We start from the raw sequence: 18281 nt of genomic DNA, 5'->3' as shown, positions 1-18281 counted from the left end.
AACAGAGCCATGTTCTTCCCAGATATCAAAAAAGTAATTCAAAAGCTACCTCCTCAGACCTAATTAGAAAATCAGAAAGAGGGCAGCCCCAGTGGCTTAACGGTTTAGTGCTGCCTTCGGCCCAGGGTGTGATCCTGGAGACCCGGGACCGATTCCATGTCGGGCTCCCTGCATGGGGCCTGCTTCTCCCTCTGCCTGTGTCTCTGCCTCTCTCTCTCTCTCTCTCTCTCTCAAACTCTCTCCCCATCATGAATAAATAATAAAATAAAATATTTTTAAAAAAAGAAAATCAGAAAGAAGAGATTTCTAGGGTTAAAAATTAATAGAATTGATGGTAAAAAAAAAAAAAAGAAGAAGAAGAAAAATATATGGAGTTCATAGAAAAAGATAAATATCTCAGTATAAATACCCCAGAAGAAAACTGGACCACATATGGACAAGGAAGTATATAATAATCAGTTGGTAAACTAAGTCTCTTGATCCCTGTAAACACCCCTAAATACATACATATATACATACATACATATGGTTATTTTTCACCTATCAGTTGGCAAAAAAAAACAAAAACAAAACAGTAATATTCAGCATTAGTGATACAGTGAGAAATACACTATGGTGGACAGAAGGGGGAATTCTTAACACTTAATAGAGAACAGATAGGGATCCCTGGGTGGCTCAGCGGTTTGGTGCCTGCCTTTGGCCCAGGGCGTGATCCTGGAGTCCCGGGATCGAATCCCGCGTCAGGCTCCCTGCATGGAGCCTGCTTCTCCCTCCTCCTGTGTCTCTGCCTCTCTCTCTCTCTCTCTCTCTTCTCTATCATAAATAAATAAATCTTAAAAAAAAAAAAAAAATAGAGAGGGCAGCTCCCGTGGCGCAGCGGTTTAGCGCCGCCTGATGCCTAGGGCGTGATCCTGGAGACCCGGGATCGAGTCCTACGTCAGGCTGTCTGCATGGTGCCTGATTCTCCCTCTGCCTGTGTCTCTGCCTCTCTGTGTGTGTGTGTGTGTGTGTGTGTGTGTGTGTGTGTGTGTGTGTCTATGAATAAATAAATAAATAATCTTTAAAAATAAGTTTTAAAAATTAAAAAAAAATAGAGAACAGTTAGACAATACATATTGAAATGTTAAATATGTTCACTCTGTGACCCAACAATCCCATTTACAATTATTCCTCAGGAAATAGGACAGTGGCACTTAGTTTTAACTACAATATATTCATTGTAGCTGTGTTTACAATAGGAAAAAAGAGAAACTTTTCAATATATAAGTTACAGATTGGTCAAATAAACAAGGTACGTATCTATGCAATGAAATACTGCCCAAATAGTAATGGTGACAAGTCTATATTCCATTTACAAGCATAGGAAAGATGTCTATAACTTGCTATATAAAACAAAGCCATTACAAAGTAATATCAAAATTGTGGCCCCATTTTTCTCATTTTTGACATATGTCCCTATTTATATGCATATATATGATCAGGAGAAAAAAACTTATAAGGATGTTTACCACAGTATCAACAGTACTAATCCCTGGATTGGTCAGATTATAATTGACATTTACTATAGTCTTTGAATATGTATTTTCATTTTCTGATTTCTTTCAAAGAGAAACATTTTTAACAGAAAAAATAGCTATTAAAAATGATCACTATGTAAAGACTTCATTCAATACTAAGAAAACACCATAACTTCAATAGAAATAATTGGCCAAAGGATGTTAGTAAGCAATTTTAAAAAGAAGCTTAAATAACATACAAACATATGGAAAATATTCAGCTTTATAAGTAATCAAAGAGATGAAACTTAAAATATTTATACCTTCCAAGTTAGCAATTCATACACTTTTGCTAGAGTATGCAGAGTAGATAGATAACATACTAGAGTATGCAGTGTAGGCAAGAGGTATTTAAACAAACATGATCAAGCACTGTTAACAGACATGTAAAGTTGTACCACTCTTTTGGAAAGCAATTTTGCAATATTTTCCAAAAATCTTTAATTCTTTAATTTATTCATACACTTTGATGTAATATTTCTACCTTGGGATATTTAAAACAAACAAATCTAAGTACATATATGGATATATATATGTGTGTGTGTGTGTGTGTGTGTGTGTGTGTGTGTGTGTATATCTCCCCACATAAAATGTTTCCCAAATTGTATTTATTATAAATAGAAATTTTAAAGCAAAATAAAAATCTACAAATGAGGGAATGCTTTGGTCTATCTCATCTAATGTCATGAGACATTAGATACTATATTTATAAAGAGTTATATACAAATTATATATATACATGCAAAAACTATGTAAAAGGAAATAAAGGAAAAGCAAAATTATAACAAATCATCTGGAAATAGTAGGACTAATTTTTTTCTTCTTATACTTTTCTGTATTTTCTACATGTTAAACCGTTTCCCACCCCCCCACACACCAGTTTTCTTCTCTAGGTTTGGTAGATTTTCTACTCAGCACTTAAATATTGTTTGCCATTTATAGTCATGCCAGTTTTGTCATTTTCTCTTGTCAAAAACCTTCCTTGCTTCCTTATTGGAAGGATATCTGGCTCAAATGATACATTAGTGTGACTCCCACAGACTCAATAAGCCCCCCTCAATCCTCTATTCTGCCTCATTTCTTACTCCTCTCCTAAATGATGCCCACATGTTCATTTCTGACCATTGGTCCAGGCTGTCTCCCTGCCTGAAAGGCCTCTCACCCATCATCCCTGTTTCTCTAAGAGCTAGCAGTCCTTGTATGGCTTGGAGAAATCCTACTCCTTCAGAAAGCTTGCCTTGATTGCTCGGGCAGTCCTGATCCCATCCTTCTCTATTTTAGTCTATACTGCTTATACTCACTTTGGCCTTTACCTTGCAGGACTCTCTAGCTAATCAGGACAGCATTTTTCAAGTAGGCTGTTTATTGGCTGGAAGAGCCCACACACTGACAACATATTGAAAATTTCTGAATACTTTCTAAAATAAATCAGAAATTTAAGCCAAAGAAAAGTGGCCATACAGTGCAGCATCTTCCAGATGACCCCCAAATCCTCTAAAGGGGGACCCTGATGTATCCACGTCTTTCTCCACCAAAGCCAGATTCTTCCCTGATCTGAAAAACCTATCTTAGCTATATTAGAACCTTCTTGTAATGGTCTCATATCACCATTCAGAAAGAATTTACTCAAATAATCTGCATAGGAGGGAATGTTTCTAGATGTTAGGCTCTCTGGGTCTTTGAAACAATCTCAGCATCAGTGGGGTCCTATCTTCACCTGCGAGGGAGAAAAGTAAAATCTGTGCCCAAGCCTTCCTGAGAAGTACCCCAGGTATTGGGTAATTCACAAGCACAGGGCCTCACCCCCACTGAGACCATAAAGGTAAAGGAACAAGAACTGACGCTTATTGATCACCGGTCACAATAATTGTGATCATCATCCTACTAAGACCCACAAGTTGTAAGCCTTTCATGTGGGCCAAGAACATAAGCATACATTTTCCAGTCCTCCCAACAATACTGTGAGGTGGGTACAACACCTCCACTTCTTCAGGTAGATATGCGGGATCTCAAGGTCAATATCTTACCCAAGTTTCCATACACTAGACACAGAAGCTCTGCCTTCAAAGCCTATGATCTTTCCACAAATCCATGGGCCTCTCTGTAAATCCTTCGTCTCTACTCCTGTGTGTTCAAGACCATCTGAATAGAAAAATCCTTCCATATGTTTAACCTAATTCCTTCATGCTGCAGCTTCAGGTCCTTTCCTCCTGTTCTGTTCTTGGAGGAACTTGGTCCTGGGCTTTGAAATAATTGCTCTTCTGCAAAGATTGTTAAATCACCCCCTTGACCTCTTGTTTAGGTTGTATCATTCTAGATACAACCTTCCCAGGCCTGATTTTTGGGGGCCATTAATCACTTCCATCCTCTTATCCCTAACTAACACTCTTTGATTCTCTGCAGTCCCCTGACATGCACTCTCCATTTTGAAAGGTACTTAAGAATTCCCTGGGTGGTTTTTTTTGGGGGGGGGATGGGGAGAGGCATGATGATTGGGGATAGGAAACTTTTCATCTGTTCAAATAGAATGCCTTGTTTCTGCAGTAAAAGAGCTCAGAGGAAAGCTCAGAGAGCTGGGGCCGGGGAAACAATGTATAGAGTGAAAACAGGAGTTCCAATGAAGATGAATCAGATACATGGGATTAAATTTCTCTGAGGCCTTTAATCTTACAGGAAATGTGCTGGATAAAATATATTTGGATTTGATTTATCACATGCAAAATGTTTTCTTCCTTTTAAGAAAATAGGCAAGATGCTGAGTACCCTCCCAGGCCACACTCACTGTCAGAATTAGGGGTAATATGGCTTTGGTGGGACTGAAGCAGGAGTTAGGTCAAGACTCAGTGCCTGAGTGAGGCTCCCTGGAGCCAGCATTTTCCAGCCAGATGCCTCCCATAACATCAGGCTGGGAATCAGGATCGCTGGCTCTTTCACTGACAACCCTGGCAAGTCCCTTCATTGCTCTGGGCCTCAGTTTCCTAAATTTAGATCCAACAGCTTCAGACTATATAACTTTAAGAATCCTATCCAGGTCTCACATTTCATAATTCTCCACTGAATATGAGCAGTGTGCAAAAGGGAGTCCACCAAACACTAATCCTACAGGATGCTGGGTGAAAGGACAGTTCAGTGGCTCCTGGCCCCATAGGTTTGGGAAATGCTGCATATGTGAACTCCTCATTCAAGCCTAACTCAGCTTAACCCAATATTTCCCTCATCTGACACCACAGAACACTGCTCTATGTACTACCAATGATTCCAGGAGTTGTGTTTTGGGAAACATGTAAAATTCTCTACCTCATCCTCCTCCTCACCATTGGAGTTTTAGCATCACATGTGCCTCTCCTGCCCAGTCATGTTAGGGCTTGAAGTGTATCACCTAGGAGCTCAAGAATGACTCTTTCCTTGGCTTCTATTTTGGAAAAGCCTAACCTCCCTGAGGTGATGTATTAGTCTGGAGGGCTGCCACAACAGAACACCACAGACTGGCCAACTTAACACAAACTTATTTTCTCAGAGTTCTGGAGCCTCGGAGTTCAAGACCAAGATGCTGTTGGGCTGGTGAGACCACACCTTGGGGCTTGCCGACAGCCACCCCTTTGCCATGTCCTCTCACGACCTCTTCTCTATGCATACACATCCCTGGTGTTTCTAAAGACACCAGGTCCTATCAGATTAAGACCCCACCCTTGGGACACCTGAGTGGCTTAGCAGTTGAGTGCCTCCCTTCAGCCCAGGGGGTGATCCTGGAGTACCAGGATCTAGTCCCACTTTGGGCTTCCTGCCTGGAGTCTGCTTCTCTCTCTATGTCTCTGCCTCTCTGTGTGTCTCTTATGAATAAATAAATAAAATCTTAAAAAAAAAAAGAGACTCTACCCTTATGATCCATTTAACTTTAATTACCTCCTTAAAGGCCCACCCCCAGATACAGTCACACTGGGGTTTCAACAAGCATGTTTATGGAGGGATACAATTCAGTCCATAACAGGAGGATTCCTCTGGATTATTACAGAGTTGAGAGAAGGGGGTGAGTCTCACAGTTTAAAAAGTAGGAAAGAAAGAACAAATATTCTCCAAGGCTGAATGGATGAAGGACAGAGGTCTATGGGTGCCTCCAGCTCCTTGCTGGGGAATCAAAGGGGCACATCTTAAGAGGCTGTGCACTGTTATTCTGTGTGACTTTCATGGGTCAGCTTAAAACAGAAGGTGCAGAGCCATCTGCCTGCATGGTCACATAGACTTGAACAAGGAGGGTGCCTACCGTGACTGTGTAGACACAAGTTTTGAGCCACCCAGCAAGTACACGAGACCTCAAACACTTCCTCATGCTCAGGGACAAGGAAAAGCCCCAGAGATGACTGAAATTGAATTCCTCACCACCCAGAAAAATGAAATCTTGCAGCAGATTCAACTTCTTCTAGAGAAATAAAATAACTATGGCGTGTACCTCTGTTTGGAGTCAATTTCCCCCCTGAAGCTCTGATGTTACTAGCTATGGGCAGGTGTATAATCAAGTGGAGCAGAATGGGAGGCAAGGCCATGAAGGGCCAGCCTAGGCCCTAGCGAAAAAGATTCAGGGAGGGGCAGTTCCCAACAAGGAAACTCATTATGTGGGATTTGTACTGATAAGCAATGTAGTTGATCCTGACCCCTTCAGGACAGCCAGCCCCCAGTAATTTACCCTGGTAGCTTCTCTCCTTGACTCGGTTGGAGGTTACATTGCTTTCCAGCAATAACGAATTACCACAAACTTGGTGGATGAAAAAAAACAGAAATTTATTCTTTCACAGCTCTGGAGGCCAGAAATCCAAAGTCAAGGTATTGACAGAGCCACACTCCTGCCAGAGGCTCTAGGGGTGGACCTGTTCTTTGTCCTTCCGGCTTGTGGTGGCTGCCAGCTGACCTGCTTGAGACCTCCATCTCCATATCCCCTTCTGTGTGTCTGTCTCAAAACTTCCTGTGCCCCCCTCTTATAATCTTGAAAGGATATGTGTGATTTCATTTAGGAGCCACTGAATAACCCAGGAAAAAATGAATATCTTTTGGGAGGCATTTCAATCTACCACTGGCAGATCAAGGCCTTGGGAAACTTGGCCAAGTGTGACCCCATCCCACCAGCAGCCAGCCTCACCACATGGTTCCAGTAAGAGGCTTGACACAGAGTGAGCTCTTGATATTTGTCAAATAAAGAGTTTGTTGGACAAAACCAAATATAATGATAAGTAAAACCATGGACTAGGGTCACTCTTGAGAGAACTTACCCAGTAGACCCTAAATTTTTTTTATTTTTGTTGACTTAAGTCACACACAAACACAGAAAGAGGGGCATGCATGGAAAGTATTCGAAGAGAACTTCCAGCTTTTTAAATTGCTAAGTGAGGAGAGTGAAAGAGAATGCCATTTACTTTCATTATCATTTCATAAAAGAAAGAACATTTTAACACCAAAAGGAAGGTCACTGCCTCAGAAGAAAGGAGAGTCCTTAAATTAAATAAATCTAGCCTCATTAAAAATTCACTTCACAGTCTTTTTTTTTTCCTCTCTCAGTTTGCCACAGACAAATGAACATTCCATCATAGACCTACACAGTTTGCAAATGGACATTTAGAAGAAACTGCAGGAAAAAATTTAGGAAGGGAAAAAGTCATCTAGGGATGAAGGAATGAGTATCTGTTGTGTAGAGAGCCTCCCCTCTCCCCCAAATGCCCCAAACAGTGACCTTGCCCTGCTGTGAAATAGGCACAGAGGCCTCCTGCCAGGACCCCTGGAAGTAAACATGGGGAGTCCCTGGGGCTGCCACCTGTGACATTAGACCTGCTGCTATCAGACAGCCTGGACCCCTTCATCCAGCCTTTGCCTGTCAGGCTTTTTCTCTCTTGAGACCAACTCAACCTCTGCCCACTTCTTCCTCTTGCAAATACTGTCCCTTCCACAAGGTCTGTTGCACTCCAATGATGTCCCAAAGACCTCTGCCATGTGAGTGCCTGTCACTCATCCTCTGCCAGCCTCACCAGAGGCAAGTCTTGTGCTGTACGAGTACACAGGCTCCTGTGCATATGTGTGCCCCCTTCAAGAGCCTCTCCTCTCACTAGGGGAACCAGCCCCGAGCAAGGCCAGCAGCATCCACTTCCTAGGGAGGTGCTGTTCAGTAGCTCATAAAGTTTCAGTTCTGCAAGATGAATAGTTCCAGAGACCTGCTCTACAACATTTCACTGATAGTTAACAATACAGTGTGTACTCTTAAAAATTTGTTGAGAGTAGATTTCATGTTATCTGATCTTACCACACTGAAAAAATTAATAATATATATATTTTTTAATATTTTATTTATTTAGAGAGAGAGCATGAGCAGGGTGAGGGGGGAGGGAGATGGAGAGAAAGACTCTCAAGCAGACTTCCCACTGAACACAGAGCCGGACCTGGGGCTCGATCTGATGACCCTGAGATCATGACATGAGCCAAAATCAGAGTCAGGTGCTTAACTGACTAATCCACTCAATACATATATTTTTAAAGCTAGACCCTCTGACCCAATAATACCCCTCTAGGAATTCTGAGAAAACATCAGAGATTCATCTGTATTTTGGGTATAAGAATGTGCATTCGGGTTAAATGCCACAAGAAAGCCTAGAGAAAACTGGAAATATCTACATAGTAGGATCTCTTGCAACTATTAAAGACTAGCCTGTAAAAGAATTCTTACTGATATTAAGAAAATAGTCACAGTGGAATAAGTTGAGATATTCATTGGTATTTGTTGTCACTGCATAGAAGAATTGGGGAGAACAGGGACTGTTTTATTTTCCACCCCCATACAAGCCCAGGCTGTGCTCACTGGCCTCAGGGGAGATTTGTGTGGCAAAGCAACCTCCCTTCTGAGTTTTGGTCCTAAATTCTCAATTCACTAGGGTAATTTTCAGTTCTGCAAGATGAATAGTTCCAGAGAAGCTATGAATGTGGAGGGAAAGACGTGAGGGAAGAGAGAGGCATAAAGTCTGTGGGAATGGTTTGCCCCTCGTCCCTTCCCAGCCTCCATCCCTACTGCACCTCAGGCAGATGGTGGTCCTCAGGGAACCGGTGGCAGCCTGCCCCCAAGAGTTCTACCCAAGTTCCAGCCCCTATCTGCCCCATCCTGACAAAGATTACCTTGCCAAACCCAGCACAGAACCTGCAGACGGCCTGCCATCAAGGGACTCCGCATGAGTGGCAGTGAGCCTACATAATGGCACATGCAAAGGCCCTGAGACTAGGCTGTCACTACTTCCAGGCCAGTTCTAGTGAGACCCAAGGGCTGACATGGGGAGCCCATGAGTGAGGCAGAGTGGATGCACAGAGTAAGGAAATAGCTGATTTCTACAGAGCTAATCTGCGTCTTCTTCTATGCCAGATTTGTGGAATAAAACCCATAATGACTGAAGGAACAATATGAAAGAAAGAGGTCACAGCATGGTGTGGTTTATATCACCCCATAAGGAATGCAAAGCCATTCTCATTTTCCAGGTCAGGAAACTGAGGCACAAAGTAGCGGAGTAGCTCCCTGAAGGCCACACCACTAACAAGCAACAGGATGAGGTTTTGAATCTGAGTCATCCAAGTCCAGAGTCCAGAGTGTCCCTCATCTTCCACCATCCCCATTGTCCACGTCCTACCGTGCAAGTCCCCCTTTGTAGAGAAGACACCCAGAAGCAGATGTACTGAAAGCTTCATAGCAGAACCTCGGTAGTAATCATTTTTCTCTACTTTCTTGTCCATATTTTCTGCAATTAACACTCATTTCTTTCATAATTAGAAAAAATTAAATTGTATTTAAAACAGAATAGAAAGGCCTCTGTGTTCCCCGAGGTCCTGAGAATCTCCCAACGCTCAGAAGGGCCCCCAAGGGACAGCAAGTCCTCCTGCAGCACAGCCCCTAGGGGCTAAGGACCCTGCTTCTCCCCCAGCAGGACCAAGTCCAGCTGCCTCTTTGGGGCCCAGGGGAGGGAGCCACGTAGACATAGGGCTTAGCTGAGTAGCCTTCTCCCCACTATCAGAGTCCAAAAGGGACCCTGAAGGGCAGCTCCTCAGTGCGGTGTTCCCCTCCCCCGCCCCCTGCAGTCTCCTGAGACCCCGCCCCCTGAATCCCGTGGCTGGCTGGGTGGGCAGCCTCCTGGGTCTGTCAGACTGCAGAAGAGCCAGCTGTGCAGGATCTGCCGTTCCAGACCCAAGGTTAGAAAGCATCCTAGCCCAGAAGAAACCCCCATCCTCCCCCCACTCTGAGTCCAGATTAGAACTGGTGAAGGAGGCTCACACACTCCTGAATGAGGACGGTTTATTGAGAGCTCCCTCAAGAGGGAGTAGAGAAACTCCCTCTAGGGTCAGAAACAGGTGTAGGCAATGCCCAGTAATTTCAATCATCCCTGGGGACCAGGTCAGCCTCACACCAGAGATGCCTTGGGAGCTCTTGGCTGCCCAACCACTCACCCTCTGAGAGCTGTATCCTCTGTTGCCTATCCACAGTGGGCTACTTATTCTTGGTTGTCCCAGCTGGGATATCTTTCCAGCTGGTTCCAAAATATTCTCTTTCCTCTTCCCAATGGGTAGTCTGCCTTGAGCACTCCATTCCACAGTTCCAAGAACACAGGAAGCCCTTTCTTGCCTCAGGGCCTTTGCACTTGCTATAGCCTCTGCCTGGAGCACTCTTCATAGGACAGGCTGAGCCTTCAGGTCTCAGGATGGAGTCACTACCTCCAGAGCCTTCTGACCACCCTAAGGAACGAGCTAGATCTTGAGTACAGCATTCCTAGGGCAAAGGTCACAAATTCACAAAAACAGAATGAAACTTGCACTGTGTAGGTGGGTGAAAAGCCATGGCACTGGCTTTGTGGTCTGGATAACCCTATTATGCCAGGCCAGAAAGTGGGTGTGCCTCCAAAGGGGGCAGCTGCTGTGCAGCCCCAGTGAGGGTGCTGCCTTTCAGAAATGAAGCCTGTGCTACTGAACTTCTAGTTCTCCAAGAAAAGCCAGAAAACTGAATTTCTACCCAAACTCTTTAGATTGTTTATATCAACTTCCATGTGCTGCCATGGGCACCAACAGATGGCCCAGGTCTCTGTTCTAAGTCCTCGTGGTTGAGCTCCATGCCCTGCAGCCTGAATCCCCCTCCTGGGCTCATGCCCCCTGCCCAGCTCCTGGTTCCCTACCCCACACCCGAGGTCAGGCCTTACTATTCTCATGCCTGTCCTCAGCTCCACTAGGATACTACTACTCCCTAGGATATGCCTGGTGTCCTGGCTCCGGCCTTGCTGACCCTCTGCCAGAGGGCAATGCTGGAGGCCCCACCCTTGACCCCACAGAAGGAAAGGGTTTGGGCCCTGGCAGGGTTTTTCCAAGGCCGCCACCCCCATGTGAGTGCCCAGCAGCCTCTGTTGCCAAATCACCAGGGAACACAGACAAATGCCACCCCCGCCCCTAGAGTCGGCGAGCTATTTCCCACCACATCCTGTCCTCCCACCCACAATCTGCAAACCAGCATGTGTGCCTCCATTTCACTAATTGCAGGCTGACTGATGGCACCGGGATTATGTTCTGGCTCCCGGGTATCAGCAAGCAGAACCCACACTGGAGCCTCAGACCCATGGGGGTTGGGACTGGGAGCTGACCCCTCTTCCAGTTCCTTTACCCTTGTCATCTAGGGCTGATCCTAGCATTTTTCCCCAGCCCTGGAGCTCAGTTCCTAAACTCTCTAGGAAGGGACTTCTGGCCAGAAAAAGGATGTCAATCTTTGGACCTCATCAGGCCTTTCTTCCACTAATCCAGAGAGAGCTGGCAGAGACTCCAGCTGGGGAGGAGACAGCAGGGAGACAGAGTGACCTTCTCCAGCTGGTCAGTCAAGTGTGGAGATGCCCCATCCTTGGATGCCAGCTTCCAGGATGAAATTGATGTGCAAAAGCAGGGGTTTGTTCGTTAATCAACAGCTGCCAGCGAACATGCTGGCACTGACTGAGCAGTGCCCAGGGGCCAGCTGCTCTGTACATATTAGCTCATTTAATCCTCTCAGCCCCCTGATGAGGTCAACACTACCATTTCCTTTTTCCAAACAAGGAAACTGAAGCACACGGCGATTAAGTAAATTTCCCAAAGTCACATGGCTGATAAGTGGCAGAACTGGTATTGACGTCCAGCCAATGAGACCCCAAAGTTGTAAATGCTGTGCTGTACTTGTCAAGAATCTGCTGTGGCCATCATTGATGTATACTGATTCTGTGGAAACATGCTCACAGTCCATTATTAAGTGAAAAAGAGAGTGGCATGAGAAGCCATAGGGTACAACCCCTTTGGGAATAAAAACACGCTTATGATATGTGGTTGCAGAGGCCAGGACATGAAAAGCCACATCACAATGACGAGGTGGTAAAGGATGGTGGGAACCTCCACTGAAGCCAGTCTACTCCACTCATTGCCCAGGTGACTACTTTCAGCAAGTCACCTATCCCCACAAGTACTCAGTTTCCTCACCTGGAAAGGAAACTGAGTATAGTGAGCTTCCTCACTAACCTCACTGATGTGTGAATCAAACACAAAAGATCACCTAGTGTATTGTGTCAGGAAAAGGCAAAACTGTGCAGATGGCAAATAGATTAGCGGTTGCCTGGAGCTGGAGATTAACTATAAATGGGCCCAAGGGATTTTACATGGGCAATGGAAATATTCTAAAAGTGGACTATACCGATCGTTGCACAACCCGGTAAATTTAGTAAAAATCTTTGCATTAAAATGATTCATTAATCATTAAAACAAGGGGAGTTTATGGTGTGTAAATTATACCTCAATAAGGTTCTAAAAACCTTAGGTAGAACTGTTGGTACCTGGAGGTGGTTATTGCCATTATCATTGTTAATGGGATTGTTGACAGGCTTATGAAGTGGTGTTTCCAGTGAATTAAAGTGTTTTTGCTTCTCTGTATTTTTTACACTTGTACGATAAATACGTATTTCTTGCATAATAAAAAGAGAAAGGGAAAAACTCAATGCCATTAAATATCATTGAAGAAAAGAATGCTATGATCATGGGGGTGATTTTAATTTTCTTCCTTTGGCTTATTTTCTATTTTGCAACAATGATTACGTACCGCTTGGATAAAACAGGAGACTGTTGTTTTCATATAGAGCTTATTTTATATTCAACCTTGCAATAAACACCATGAAGCATGCACAGGAACATAAGACGTTGGCCCCTAGGGTCTTTCCATCTGGAGTGGAGGCAGGACAGAAAAAGGACCAATCTGGAAAGCTGAAGGACAAGGAGAAAGTCTGAGCTAAGAAGCCAAATGTTTGCCCCCAGCAGGGCTAGAGGACCCCAAGGATATGGAATGCCTGCTGGCTGAACAACCAGAGAAGAGAGCTTAAGAAGACAAAAAGGAAGAATGGACATTTCCTCCATGAATATTCATTGGGCACCGACTCTATGCCAGACCATGCTAGGAGCTGGGGACTCGTTGAGACAGGACCGCCAGGGTCCCTGCCCCACAGAGCCATTCTCCCTACCACACTAGCCAGCTCTGAGCACAGCACCCACCAACTACCCCGTCCCTGGAGAGGGGAAGGGAAGAGTCCTCCCCCAAAGACTTCCTGCTGCCCAGGCCATCATCCACAGCTGCTCAAGGGCAAGAGTTAGGGCAGGGCCCGAGTTCTGAGAAGATGGATCCTTGTCTCAGAACTGTCACCGATTCCCAAGCATCAGTGCCTCTCTTCCAGGCTTCAGTTTCTCCACGTATATAAATGAGATAGTAGTGGTTACACAGTTATATAAATAAGATGATAATAGTCTGTGCACAGCTCTACAGCCAGAAACTTCCAGATTCAAGCGCCTTAGCCTCATAGAACTCCAATTTCCTCTGCTGAGCCAGCAGGTGGAATGATAGCACCTAAGTGGGAGAGGGTTTGGGGTAATGCATAGGAAGCACCTAAGGGACTGCAAGCCTGTACCTTCGCAAATGTACACTGGAGCTGCTGCCCCTGGCTGCCCGCCTACCACCAGACGATGGTGCTGGGAGATTCTGGATCCCTGGGCGTCCCAGCCTGGGCGATCAGAACCGAGGTAGCAAACAGAACCAGCTCCGCAACTGGAAATCTCACAGCCTAGGATGGCTAGAAGGTGGGAGGGAAAGAGCCTCTAACACGGGCTGAGGGATAGAAAAGATCGCAGTCCTCTGATAGCTTCCACAGCCCCTTAACCACAAATACTCAGTCCAGCACCGCCACCTCTTGGTGAGAAAGGAGGTTTTCATGAAAAGGCTGCTTTCTGCCTGGCTGGAGGATCTTGAATCCCAGCTGGCAAAAATGGGGTGGAAGCCTTGGAGGGGGAGACATGGGGCTGATTTCATTAGAAATATTTGGGTGGAGAAGATTTGAGCTCTGGAACTATGACAGTTGAGTTCAAGTCCCAGCTTTGAGACTTCAGATAAACTGTGTAACCTCCCCTGGCCTCCATTTTCCCTTCTATGTGATGGGAATTATAATGTCTCCTTCTAGGGTGATAATACAGGTAAAGGACACAGCGAGAAATCCATAAAGGTTATTGTTCCCTCTGACCTCTACTCCCACCACACCACACCTCTGGGATTTAGAAAGGGAGGTGAAGTGTAGCGGTTCTAGAACTCTGGTGTGTATCATCATTCCTGAAGGATTGTCAAAAATACAGATGCTCAGGCCCCTCTGATGTTGCTCTGAATCTGCTGTCTGGGACTGATGGCCTAGAAATCCGCATTTTAGCAAACTCTCACATGATCCTTAGGCCACTCTACATTTTAGAGTCACCAGCACGGTACAAAGAACACAAAGAACACAGGTGCAGGGGCTCTGAGTCTGCCAGAGGGTGTGTCCTTTAGTCTCTCTCAGCCTCCAATTCCCCACCCATGAAATGTGGCCTAGAGTCCTGCCTGCAAAGCCTCTTAGGGTAAGAGGGTATGCTTTGGAAACTGATGCCAATGCTGACATGAGAAGCAGGAACAAGCAAAATGGCAGGGAACTCCCCTTTGTAGGCTCTGCCCTGGAGAATGAGAGGCCTGGGCAGGGATGAAGCCATGGATTCAGGATGAGAATGGAAACAGGTGACAGGGGAAGAGGAGGAGCAGGGATGACTCCCTCAGGCCCCTCCTTCCAGGAATGGCCAGGATGCCTGGGGCCTGGGTGTGCGGGGCAGATGAGCCCAACACTCAACCAGAGTGGGATCTCATCTCATCTCACTAACTCACCTCATTAAGAGAAAGGGCAGAGAGAGAACCCAGCTTTGGGACCCACAGCAGCCACCATACCACGCTGGTCCTTTCTAAGAAGCCAGTAGGGCGGGGCGGGGGGGAAGTATCCTGGTTATGCCTTAGAGCATGTGCACTTCCCCAAGGACCTCCCAAGCCACCTCGCTCTCCCCTCCTGGACACCGGTATCCTGCCTAAACTCACAGCCTCCCTGCACTGGGGACAGATGGGATTTCCATTCCACAGACAGTAGAATCAAGGCCCATAGAGAAGAGAGCCCCTTGTCCAGCATCTCTTAGTAAACCCTCACCCGAAGGCTCATTATATCCTCATGACAACTATAGAGTAGTGTAGGGGAGGAAAACTTTTCCCTACCTCCCTTCTCAGTGCTTCGGCTGCTCTAATAATTAAACTGACGTAAGACAGATTAACAGGAGAAAAACAAATTTAATTCCATAGGCACAAGAGCCCACTGAAAATATAAGACTCAAAGAAGTGACCAAGGTAGGCAGCTTTTATACCTTTTAGATAAAGGAACAATATATTTGTGAAGAATTGGCAAAACTTGGGGCCCCTGGGTGGCTTAATAGGTTAAGCATCCAACTCTTAGTTTGGGCTCAGGTCATGATCTCAGGGTCGTGAGATTAAGTCTCACATTAGGCTCTCCACCTGGCAGGGAGTCTACTTGGGATTCTCTGCCTCTGCCTCTCTATCAAATAAATAAATAAATAAATAAATAAATAAATAAATAAATAAAATCTTAAAAAAAAAAAAGAACTGGCAAAACAAAGAAGATTGGGCTTGAAGTAGCAAATTAGTGAGAAATTAATGAGGTTTGTTAATACAGCCTTCTCAGCCCTGAATTCCCTATCTCTGGAGGTAAGGATGTCTCTCCTCCTCCTGGTTCAGGGAGAGCAGGTTTTACTTCGGAGATTTATTTCCTGTTATCAGGGGGACACAGAAAGATCAAAGTATCCTTCTTGTACTGGCTGTTTCTCAAATAACTTTAATTCAAGATAATCCATATGTAACAGGGGCATGTTTGGGGGTGGTATATTCTGCTCCCCTTCAGTAGGCAGGGCAAGAATTAGTATTTCCCTGACACAGAAGAGTAATCCAGATCAGAGATGACATGTAATTTACTCAAGAACACACAGCAGAGCTGAGCCTCAGACCAGGCTCTCCTTATCACCAAGTCACACATCTATATTCCCACTATAGGTAAGAGATTGGGCCAAGTGACCCCGGTGACCCCTCTAACTCTACCTTTTATGATTCCAGGGCCCCACTCTATTCTTGCAGGTTTATCTCCCTCTGGTTTCCTCAACAAACCAACAACAAAGGCCAGGATGGCCTCCTCTCTGTCTCTAGAACAAATCTTGAGACTTGCCACTTGTCTTCCTCTGGCTCCAACTTCCCTGTACCCTCATCCAATCTCATGGCCACTCCTGCATATTTGTGAAAAGCCCAGCCCAATTCTCATCAGGTCCAGGAAGTCTTCTCTAATCCCTGCCGTGAGAAATAGTATCCATTGGATGTGGAACAGGGCCTTGGGGTCAGAAACACTAGCCATTTACTGAGCATGTATGCCAAGCACACATTCTCTTGTTTATCCTGGGCCTCCCAATGGGGCACAGGCTGATGGTATGGCCACCCTACAGACATGGAAGCCAAGTCTCAGACTGCTGGACACAATGCACATGAGGGTGTCTGAAAGGCCGTCCGTCATATGGAAGAGAAAGCCTCCAGGGGAAATATGAAAACCTAGTGTGAGGAGGGGGAGCGTTACAGGGAAACAGGTTTCAGAGCAACATAAAAAAGAATGAGGAATCAAGCAGGGACCAAAAACCCATGAGAACCCATAGTCCAAGACCTTGGGTCCAGAAAACCAGGGGGTGGTCATTTTGCTTGTGGGACAGCAGCTGGCTAACTAACACAGGGCTTCAACAAGCCTCACCTCATGGAATGCAACAATCCCTTGCGACAAACGATGCCACCATTCTATGGGGAAGGAACCAGTGGCTCTAAATCCTAGGGAAACTCACACAGTCCACAGTGGGGCTGGGACCTGAAGCAAGCTGGATTTCAGATTTTGTGTGCTCTCTAATACACAACTGATGGAATATTTACCATATTGCTTAGAAATATTGACATTGAAGTCTCCTTTGGCTTCTGGTCTGGCCCTGCATCACAGTACCGGACCTGCCACCTTTCTGGATACCACCTGCCTCTCTCAGCTGACTCTGATGTTGCAGGACCCAGTTCTACGAAAATTCATTTGTGATCTTTCAAGTCTCTTTGTTTTTCAAGAGTTCCATATGACAATAAAACTGCTTCTAGGGCAGCCCGGGTAGCTCAGCGGTTTACCACCTGCCTTCAGCCCAGGGCGTGATCCTGGAGACCCAGGATGGAGTCCCACGTCGGGCTCCCTGCATGGAGCCTACTTCTCCCTCTGCCTGTGTCTCTGCCTCTCTCTCTCTCTGTGTCTCTCATGAGTAAATAAATAAAACCTTAAAAAAATTTTAATAAAAGATAAAATAAAACAAAACTGCTTCTAGAGTGGCTCACTCTTCAGTGGATTCATGATCAGGTGCCAGAACAAGGTCCCAGATAAACAGCAGAGAGGGAAGATGAGGGCTCAGAGAAGGACATGAAGGTCTGTGGGTCCCACCACAGATGTGAGGGGTACAGTGAGCACATGACAAACACAACCCCTGCCCCCCTGGACTCCCAAACACAAATGCTTCTCCCTCACAAGTTTGCAGAGGGTTGGCCACAGAGAGGGAAGGCACAGGAGGGCACCTGCCAGCCAGGGTCAGAGGAGCCCCAGTGCAGCCATTGCTGCAGGCTCTACCACTCTCCACAGACAGAGCAGTCGGTGAGGGGTCAGGGCACCTGTAAGGGGCTGATCTGCAGCTGCTGCCCCAAGAGTTCTGCTCACTCTCAGCCACAAGTGCCACCTACCACCTCTTGTCACCCTTCTAAGCCTAGCTCTGGGTGGACCTTCCCCAGGTCGCCTCCCAGCGAAAGTAAGCTGTCCCTCCTCTGCAATCCCACCACCCACTGTCCTATTCCCCTTCCTTGCACCCACATGATCTACCCAAACAGACCCCAGACAAGGCAGATTCTGATTCCTGCAGGGACCCCTCCAGGGCCTAGCACCTTGGAGATGCTAGAAACAGTTTCTAAAAGGATGAGTGAGTGAGGCAAGTGAGTGAGGTCAAGCAAGGACCTAGGGTGAAAAGACCCGGCTGTTCCATGCCCCTGACGCCATAAATGCAGCTCCTTAGTGACAGGGTACCCTAAAGTCCTGGGGGAAGGAGGTGGGTCATGTGGGTCAGCCTATCTTGCCCACCTGAGAAACCACCTGCAGGCAAGGCCACCAAATGCAAATGAAGGGCAGCCAGTTATGTGTCCACAGGAAGCAGTAAAAACACAGCTCTTTGTATCAGTGGTGACACGGTTATCCAGTGGGTTTAGGCAGCATTTCTCAA

Source organism: Canis lupus, chromosome 4 (assembly GCF_011100685.1).
Source record: "Canis lupus familiaris isolate Mischka breed German Shepherd chromosome 4, alternate assembly UU_Cfam_GSD_1.0, whole genome shotgun sequence".
Taxonomy (NCBI): domain Eukaryota; kingdom Metazoa; phylum Chordata; class Mammalia; order Carnivora; family Canidae; genus Canis; species Canis lupus.
This window is presented reverse-complemented; position numbering follows the sequence as displayed.